The sequence below is a fragment of the Oncorhynchus keta genome, unplaced genomic scaffold, assembly GCF_023373465.1.
Source record: "Oncorhynchus keta strain PuntledgeMale-10-30-2019 unplaced genomic scaffold, Oket_V2 Un_contig_25724_pilon_pilon, whole genome shotgun sequence".
Lineage (NCBI taxonomy): Eukaryota > Metazoa > Chordata > Actinopteri > Salmoniformes > Salmonidae > Oncorhynchus > Oncorhynchus keta.
The window spans coordinates 10,001-20,000 of NW_026284590.1; positions in this window are offsets into that span (position 1 = coordinate 10,001).

Genomic DNA, 10,000 nt, shown 5'->3' on the forward strand with positions numbered 1-10,000 from the left:
ATTTCATATGAGTTAAACAGACTGGCTCAACCAGAACAGATTTCATATGAGTTTAACAGACTGGCTAAACCAGAACAGATTTCATATGAGTTTAACAGACTGGCTAAACCAGAACAGATTTCATATGAGTTTAACAGACTGGCTAAACCAGAACAGATTTCATATGAGTTTAACAGACTGGCTAAACCAGAACAGATTTCATATGAGTTTAATAGACTGGCTAAACCAGAACAGATTTCATATGAGTTAAACCAGAACAGATTTCATATGAGTTTAACAGACTGGCTAAACCAGAACAAGATGATGAGAAGTTACAGACAGAAAGACAGAAAGACACTGACCCCAAACTCCATAAAAACTAACAGACCAATATGACAATTCCCCTTTACCTTTGAACTCTGACCTCTACCTTGTCCTTGACTGATAGTTGAACTCTGACCTCCACCTTGTCCTTGACTGATAGTTGAACTCTGACCTCCACCTTGTACTTGACTGATAGTTGAACTCTGACCTCCAGTGTTTACTGTAGCCCAGACTCTGGCTGTATTCGTTCATCGTCATGCCGACCGTTGTGTACACAGAGGACAGAGTTACCTGTCAATCATCAACCTGTCACTGCTGACAGCTCAATGTCACTGTATCTGAAATTAGTACACACACACACACACACACACACACACACACACACACACACACACACACACACACACACACACACACACACACACACACACACACACACACACACACACACACACACACACACGCAGCTAACAGCTCAATGTCACTGTATCTGAAATAAGTACACACACACACACACACACACACACACACACACACACACACACACACACACACACACACACACACACACACACACACACACACACACACACACAGCAGCTAACAGCTCAATGTCACTGTATCTGAAATAAGTACACACACACACACACACACACACACACACACACACACACACACACACACACACACACACACACACACACACACACACACACACACACACACACAGCTAACAGCTCAATGTCACTGTATCTGAAATTAGTACACACCACACACACACACACACACACACACACACACACACACACACACACACACACACACACACACACACACACACACACACACACACACACACACACACACACACACACACGCAGCTAACAGCTCAATGTCACTGTATCTGAAATTAGTACACACACACACACACACACACAAACAGACACACACACACACACACACACACACACACACACACACACACACACACACACACACACACACACACACACACACACACACACACACACACACACACACACACACACACACACACAACAGCTCAATGTCACTGTATCTGAAATAAGTACACACATACACACACACGCACACACACACACACACACACACGCACACGCACGCACACACACACACAGCTAACAGCTCAATATTACTGTATGTGAAATAAGTACACACACACACACACACACACACACACACACACACACACACACACACACAGCAGGTGTGTCCTCTCCTCTGGCTGCTGCTGAACTCTGAGAACCATACAGGAAGTCTATCATGTCAGAACAACAATCCCCTCTTACACCACTTCCTGTTAAGATCGAGAGAGACACACAGAGAGAGAGGATCATTGTGTGTGTGGCTGTGTGTGTGTGTACTTATTTCAGATACAGTGACATTGAGCTGTGTGTGTGTGTGTGTGTGTGTGTGTGTGTGTGTGTGTGTGTGTGTGTGTGTGTGTGTGTGTGTGTGTGTGTGTGTGTGTGTGTGTGTGTGTGTGTGTGTGTGTGTGAGGATGAATAGGTGATCCGTATTCATCACTACAGTCATTATTGAGTCAGAGGAAACAATGGAGATGACTGATGAACTCTGGGTAGTTGGGAGCTTCCTGTCTGACATCCAACAGGAGGCCATAACAGCAACACACACACACACACACACACACACACACACACACACACACACACACACACACACACACACACACACACTTCACTAGAGAGTTTCCCGATTCATTAACTATTTTAATGTCAAAGTAAGTTGACAACACTCTGCGAAACCAAAACGGAATAAAAGTTTTGGGGATTTGACCTCATACCATTTTCTTTAGAACTCAGGGAATCTATTTGAACCAGTTGTCTCCAAGAGTCAAAACATTTCTGTGATGTCGAATGTGATGTCGAATGGAAAATAATTAGCTGCAGTATTCACTTAGTCCACTAGGTGGCAGTAAAACCCCACTATCTTCACTCGCATTCAACCAGTCATTCATAAATTATAACTGCAGGGGCTCAGTCCCACATGAAACCCTATTCGCTATTTATTGCACTACTTTTCAAATAAAATCAAATGTATTTATAAAGCCCTTCTTACATCAGCTGATATCTCAAAGTGCTGTACAGAGACCCAGCCTGAAACCCCAAACAGCAAGCAATGCAGGTGTAGAAGCACGGTGGCTAGGAAACACTCCCTAGGAAGGAGTTTTGTTGCCTTAGCGACTCAAACTGAATTATTCCACTGCTCTATCGGTCTGTTACATACTTCAGTCTGAGACTGTCAACCACTGTGTTCCAACCACTGTGTCATTATCACTGTGTTCCAACCACTGTGTCACAACCACTGTGTTCCAATCACTGTGTTCCAATCACTGTGTACCAATCACTGTGTTCCAATCACTGTGTCACAATCACTGTGTTCCAACCACTGTGTCATAACCACTGTGTTCCAATCACTGTGTCACAATCACTGTGTTCCAACCACTGTGTCATAACCACTGTGTTCCGACCACTGTGTCACAACCACTGTGTTCCAATCACTGTGTACCAATCACTGTGTCACAATCACTGTGTTCCAACCACTGTGTTCCAATCACTGTGTTCCAACCACTGTGTCACAACCACTGTGTTCCAATCACTGTGTACCAATCACTGTGTCACAATCACTGTGTTCCAACCACTGTGTTCCAATCACTGTGTTCCAACCACTGTGTCATAACCAGCCATGATCGGGAGTCCCATACACACAGTTGGCCCAGCGTCGTCCGGGTTTGGCCCGGGTTAGGGTAGGGTTTGGCCTGGTTAGGGTAGGGTTTGGCCGGGTTAGGGTAGGGTTTGGCCTGGTTAGGGTAGGGTTTGGCCTGGTTAGGGTAGGGTTTGTCCTGGTTAGGGTAGGGTTTGGCCGGGTTAGGGTAGGGTTTGGCCGGGTTAGGGTAGGGTTTGGCCGGGTTAGGGTAGGGTTTGGCCGGGTTAGGGTAGGGTTAGGCCGGGTTAGGGTAGGGTTTGGCCGGGTTAGGGTAGGGTTAGGCCGGGTTAGGGTAGGGTTAGGCCGGGTTAGGGTAGGGTTTGGCCGGGTTAGGGTAGGGTTTGGCCTGGTTAGGGTAGGGTTTGGCCTGGTTAGGGTAGGGTTTGGCCGGGTTAGGGTAGGGTTTGGCCTGGTTAGGGTAGGGTTTGGCCTGGTTAGGGTAGGGTTAGGCCGGGTTAGGGTAGGGTTAGGCCGGGTTAGGGTAGGGTTTGGCCGGGTTAGGGTAGGGTTTGGCCTGGTTAGGGTAGGGTTTGGCCTGGTTAGGGTAGGGTTTGGCCTGGTTAGGGTAGGGTTTGGCCAGGTTAGGGTAGGGTTAGGCCGGGTTAGGGTAGGGTTAGGCTGGGTTAGGGTAGGGTTTGGCCTGGTTAGGGTAGGGTTTGGCCTGGTTAGGGTAGGGTTTGGCCAGGTTAGGGTAGGGTTTGGCCAGGTTAGGGTAGGGTTAGGCCGGGTTAGGGTAGGGTTAGGCCGGGTTAGGGTAGGGTTTGGCCTGGTTAGGGTAGGGTTTGGCCTGGTTAGGGTAGGGTTTGGCCTGGTTAGGGTAGGGTTAGGCCTGGTTAGGGTAGGGTTTGGCCTGGTTAGGGTAGGGTTTGGCCTGGTTAGGGTAGGGTTAGGCCTGGTTAGGGTAGGGTTAGGCCGGGTTAGGGTAGGGTTAGGCCGGGTTAGGGTAGGGTTTGTCCTGGTTAGGGTAGGGTTTGGCCTGGTTAGGGTAGGGTTTGGCCTGGTTAGGGTAGGGTTTGGCCTGGTTAGGGTAGGGTTAGGCCTGGTTAGGGTAGGGTTTGGCCTGGTTAGGGTAGGGTTAGGCCGGGTTAGGGTAGGGTTAGGCCAGGTTAGGGTAGGGTTTGGCCTGGTTAGGGTAGGGTTTGGCCTGGTTAGGGTAGGGTTTGGCCTGGTTAGGGTAGGTTTGGCCTGGTTAGGGTAGGGTTTGGCCTGGTTAGGGTAGGGTTAGGCCAGGTTAGGGTAGGGTTTGGCCTGGTTAGGGTAGGGTTTGTCCTGGTTAGGGTAGGGTTTGGCCTGGTTAGGGTAGGGTTAGGCCTGGTTAGGGTAGGGTTTGGCCTGGTTAGGGTAGGGTTTGGCCTGGTTAGGGTAGGGTTAGGCCAGGTTAGGGTAGGGTTTGGCCTGGTTAGGGTAGGGTTTGTCCTGGTTAGGGTAGGGTTTGGCCTGGTTAGGGTAGGGTTTGGCCTGGTTAGGGTAGGGTTAGGCCTGGTTAGGGTAGGGTTAGGCCTGGTTAGGGTAGGGTTTGGCCTGGTTAGGGTAGGGTTTGGCCTGGTTAGGGTAGGGTTTGTCCTGGTTAGGGTAGGGTTTGGCCTGGTTAGGGTAGGGTTTGGCCGGGTTAGGGTAGGGTTTGGCCTGGTTAGGGTAGGGTTTGGCTGGGTTAGGGTAGGGTTTGGCCTGGTTAGGGTAGGGTTAGGCCTGGTTAGGGTAGGGTTAGGCTGGGTTAGGGTAGGGTTTGGCCTGGTTAGGGTAGGGTTTGGCCTGGTTAGGGTAGGGTTTGGCCTGGTTAGGGTAGGGTTAGGCCGGGTTAGGGTAGGGTTAGGCTGGGTTAGACCATCATAGTAATAAGAATTTGATCTTAACTAACTTTCCTAGTTAAATAAAGGTTCTATAAAAAAAATGGGGGATGTTGTACTAAACTAAGTAGACTGTTCAGCGATTGGATAATTTCTTACCAATCAGAGAAGTAAAGCCAATGAAAATGTTCAAACCTCTGCCTGACCCGCGTTCTGGCTCTGGTCCCACCCATCTGTTTCAGGGACCAATCAGAAAGGTTCAAATGTTTTTCCTGTTCTGGAAATCATCATGGAGGCAGATCCTGACTCATTGAGAGAAGAAGGAACTCATGTCCATGGGCTTGGTGGTTTTGGTAGCTAGGCAACTACTTTTGACTAGGGTCCATTAGGCTCTGGTCTAAAGTAGTGCACTATATAGGGAATAGGGCTCTGGTTAAAAGTAGCTCACTATATAGGGAATAGGGCTTTGGTTTAAAGTAGTTCACTATATAGGGAATAGGGCTCTGGTTTAAAGTAGTTCACTATATAGGGAATAGGGCTCTGGTTTAAAGTAGTTCACTATATAGGGAATATGGCCCTGGTTTAAAGTAGTTCACTATATAGGGAATAGGGCTCTGGTTTAAAGTAGTTCACTATATAGGGAATAGGGCCCTGGTTTAAAGTAGTTCACTATATAGGGAATAGGGCTTTGGTTTAAAGTAGTTCACTATATAGGGAATAGGGCCCTGGTTTAAAGTAGTTCACTATATAGGGAATAGGGCTCTGGTTTAAAGTAGTTCACTATATAGGGAATAGGGCTCTGGTTTAAAGTAGTTCACTATATAGGGAATAGGGCTCTGGTCTAAAGTAGTGCACTATATAGGGAATAGGGCTCTGGTCTAAAGTAGTTCACTATATAGGGAATAGGGCTCTGGTCTAAAGTAGTGCACTATATAGGGAATAGGGCTCTGGTCTAAAGTAGTGCACTATATAGGGAATAGGGCTCTGGTTTAAAGTAGTTTACTATATAGGGAATAGGGCTCTGGTCTAAAGTAGTGCACTATATAGGGAATAGGGCTCTGGTCTAAAGTAGTTCACTATATAGGGAATAGGGCTCTGGTTTAAAGTAGTTCACTATATAGGGAATAGGGCTCTGGTTTAAAGTAGTTCACTATATAGGGAATAGGGCTCTGGTTTAAAGTAGTTCACTATATAGGGAATAGGGCTCTGGTTTAAAGTAGCTCACTATATAGGGAATAGGGCTCTGGTTTAAAGTAGCTCACTATATAGGGAATAGCGCTCTGGTTTAAAGTAGTTCACTATATAGGGAATAGGGCCCTGGTTTAAAGTAGTTCACTATATAGGGAATAGCGCTCTGGTTTAAAGTAGTTAAACCACCTAGCCTATTTTCCTAATAATGACCCTAATCAGTTGGCGAGTATTAATCTTTAAGAAAATGATACAACCTCCCCTTTAACTCATAACAGTTAAATGGCAGAGATGAAATGATACAACCTCCCCTTTAACTCATAACAGATAAATGGTAGAGATGAAATGATACAACCTCCCCTTTAACTCATAACAGTTAAATGGCAGAGATGAAATGATACAACCTCCCCTTTAACTCATAACAGATAAATGGTAGAGATGAAATTATACAACCTCCCCTTTAACTCATAACAGTTAAATGGTAGAGATGAAATGATACAACCTCCCCTTTAACTCATAACAGATAAATGGTGGAGAGGAAATGATGCAACCTGCCCTTTAATTCATAACAGTTAAATGGTATGGAGGAAATGATACAACCTCCCCTTTAACTTATAACAGTTAAATGGTAGAGATGAAATTATACAACCTCCCCTTTAACTCATAACAGTTAAATGGTATGGAGGAAATGATACAACCTCCCCTTTAACTCATAACAGTTAAATGGTAGAGATGAAATGATACAACCTCCCCTTTAACTCATAACAGTTAAATGGTAGAGATTAAATTATACAACCTCCCCTTTAACTCATAACAGTTAAATGGTAGAGATGAGATGATACAACCTCCCCTTTAACTCATAACAGTTAAATGGGAGAGATGAGATGATAATGAGAGAGATAATAACAGGAAATACTGTGTGTGTGTGTGTGTGTGTGTGTGTGTGTGTGTGTGTGTGTGTGTGTGTGTGTGTGTGTGTGTGTGTGTGTGTGTGTGTGTGTGTGTGTGTGTGTGTGTGTGTGTGTGTGTGTGTGTGTTACATAAGATTGTGGCAGTGTGTCAACAAATAATTTTATCATCGGAAATGCAGAATGTTATGGAATATAAAACTGAAATATACATGCAATTTACATTAATTATTTCTATAATTTCACACACAGATACTGGCACACACACACACACACACACACACACACACACACACACACACACACACACACACACACACACACACACACACACACACACTTCCTCTCCCCATTGATTCTGGCACAGTACTCTGCAACCTTTCTCATTGGCCCCAGTTCATTTCTCACGCTGAGTCTCTCCCCTGTTGTCCACTATATTAACACCCTCAAAGGAAAGAGTGTGTGTGTGTGTGTGTGTGTGTGTGTGTGTGTGTGTGTGTGTGTGTGTGTGTGTGTGTGTGTGTGTGTGTGTGTGTGTGTGTGTGTGTGTGTGTGTGTGTGTGTGTGTGTGAGTGTAATAATTCTTGTCTCTGATGATAAACTGGATATTGAGCTACTAGACGGGGGCCGAGCTGACACCTGGTGGAGCGGAGGTCACTCTCTCTGTGTGTGTGTTTGTTGTGTGTGTGTGTGTGTGTGTGTGTGTGTGTGTGTGTGTGTGTGTGTGTGTGTGTGTGTGTGTGTGTGTGTGTGTGTGTGTGTGTGTGTGTGTGTGTGTGTGTGTGTGTGTGAGTGTAATAATTCTTGTCTCTGATGATAAACTGGATATTGAGCTACTAGACGGGGGCCGAGCTGACACCTGGTGGAGCGGAGGTCACTCTCTCTCTGTGTGTGTGTGTTGTGTGTGTGTGTGTTGTGTGTGTGTGTGCGTGCGTGTGTGCCTGTGCGTGCAATAATTCTACTAAAAAGACATGAGAGAAACAGAAAGAATTTAAATCCAGTAATTATCATAAGAAGTAACACCGTCCATCCACCCCATTACGTATCAGCTAAACCTTCAGACTCTTATCTTAACCAGCCAAACGCTTAACTCATTAAGTACATGTAAAGTTACTTTTCCTCTGGAAAAACTGAAGACACATTACTGAAACATCAAAGACATGGATTAGGTCAGGGAGAAAACGCTTAGACAGTGAAAGACAGGTTTACAGACAGACAGTAACATACAGGTTTACAGACAGACAGTGAAAGACAGGTTTACAGACAGACAGTGAAAGACAGGTTTACAGACAGACAGTGAAAGACAGGTTTACAGACAGACAGTAACAGACAGATTTACAGACAGACAGTAAAAGACAGGTTTACAGACATACAGTAAGATACAGGTTTACAGACAGACAGTGAAAGACAGGTTTACAGACAGACAGTAACATACAGATTTACAGACAGAGAGTAAAATACAGGTTTACAGACATACAGTAAAAGACAGGTTTACAGACAGACAGTAACATACAGGTTTACAGACAGACAGTCAAAGACAGGTTTACAGACAGACAGTAACATACAGGTTTACAGACAGACAGTAAAAGACAGGTTTACAGACATACAGTAAAAGACAGGTTTACAGACAGACAGTAAAAGACAGGTTTACAGATAGACAGTAAAAGACAGGTTTACAGACAGACAGTAAAAGACAGGTTTACAGACAGACAGTAAAAGACAGGTTTACAGACATACAGTAAAAGACAGGTTTACAGACAGACAGTAACATACAGGTTTACAGACAGACAGTCAAAGACAGGTTTACAGACAGACAGTAACATACAGGTTTACAGACAGACAGTAAAAGACAGGTTTACAGACATACAGTAAAAGACAGGTTTACAGACAGACAGTAAAAGACAGGTTTACAGATAGACAGTAAAAGACAGGTTTACAGACAGACAGGTTTACAGACAGACAGTAAAAGACAGGTTTACAGACAGAGAGTAAAAGTCAGGTTTACAGGTTTACAGACAGTAACATACAGTTTTACAGACAGACAGTAAAAGACAGGTTTACAGACAGTAAAAGACAGGTTTACAGACAGAGAGTAAAAGTCAGGTTTACAGGTTTACAGACAGTAACATACAGGTTTACAGACAGACAGTAAAAGACAGGTTTACAGACAGACAGACAGTAAAAGACAGGTTTACAGACAGTAAAAGACAGGTTTACAGACAGTAACATACAGGTTTACAGACAGACAGTAAAAGACAGGTTTACAGACAGACAGTAAAAGACAGGTTTACAGATAGACAGTAAAAGACAGGTTTACAGACAGACAGGTTTACAGACAGACAGTAAAAGACAGGTTTACAGACAGAGAGTAAAAGTCAGGTTTACAGGTTTACAGACAGTAACATACAGGTTTACAGACAGACAGTAAAAGACAGGTTTACAGACAGTAAAAGACAGGTTTACAGACAGAGAGTAAAAGTCAGGTTTACAGGTTTACAGACAGTAACATACAGGTTTACAGACAGACAGTAAAAGACAGGTTTACAGACAGACAGACAGTAAAAGACAGGTTTACAGACAGTAAAAGACAGGTTTACAGACAGTAACATACAGGTTTACAGACAGACAGTAAAAGACAGGTTTACAGACAGACAGACAGTAAAAGACAGGTTTATAGACAGACAGTAAAAGACAGGTTTACAGACAGACAGACAGTAAAAGACAGGTTTACAGACAGTAAAAGACAGGTTTACAGACAGTAAAAGACAGGTTTAGAGACAGACAGTAAAAGACAGCGAGGGTAGCATTCCAGAGAGACATCAGAGACTGTAACGTTCTTTGCTTCATGGAAACATGGCTCACTCGAGACACGCTATCGGAGTCGGTACAGCCAGCTGGTTTCTTCACGCATTGCGCCGACAGAAACAAGCATCTTTCTGGTAAGAAGAAGGGCGGGGGTGTGCCTTATGATTAACGAGATGTGGTGTGATCATAACAACATACAGGAACTCAATTCCTTCTGTTCACCTGACTTAGAATTCCTCACAA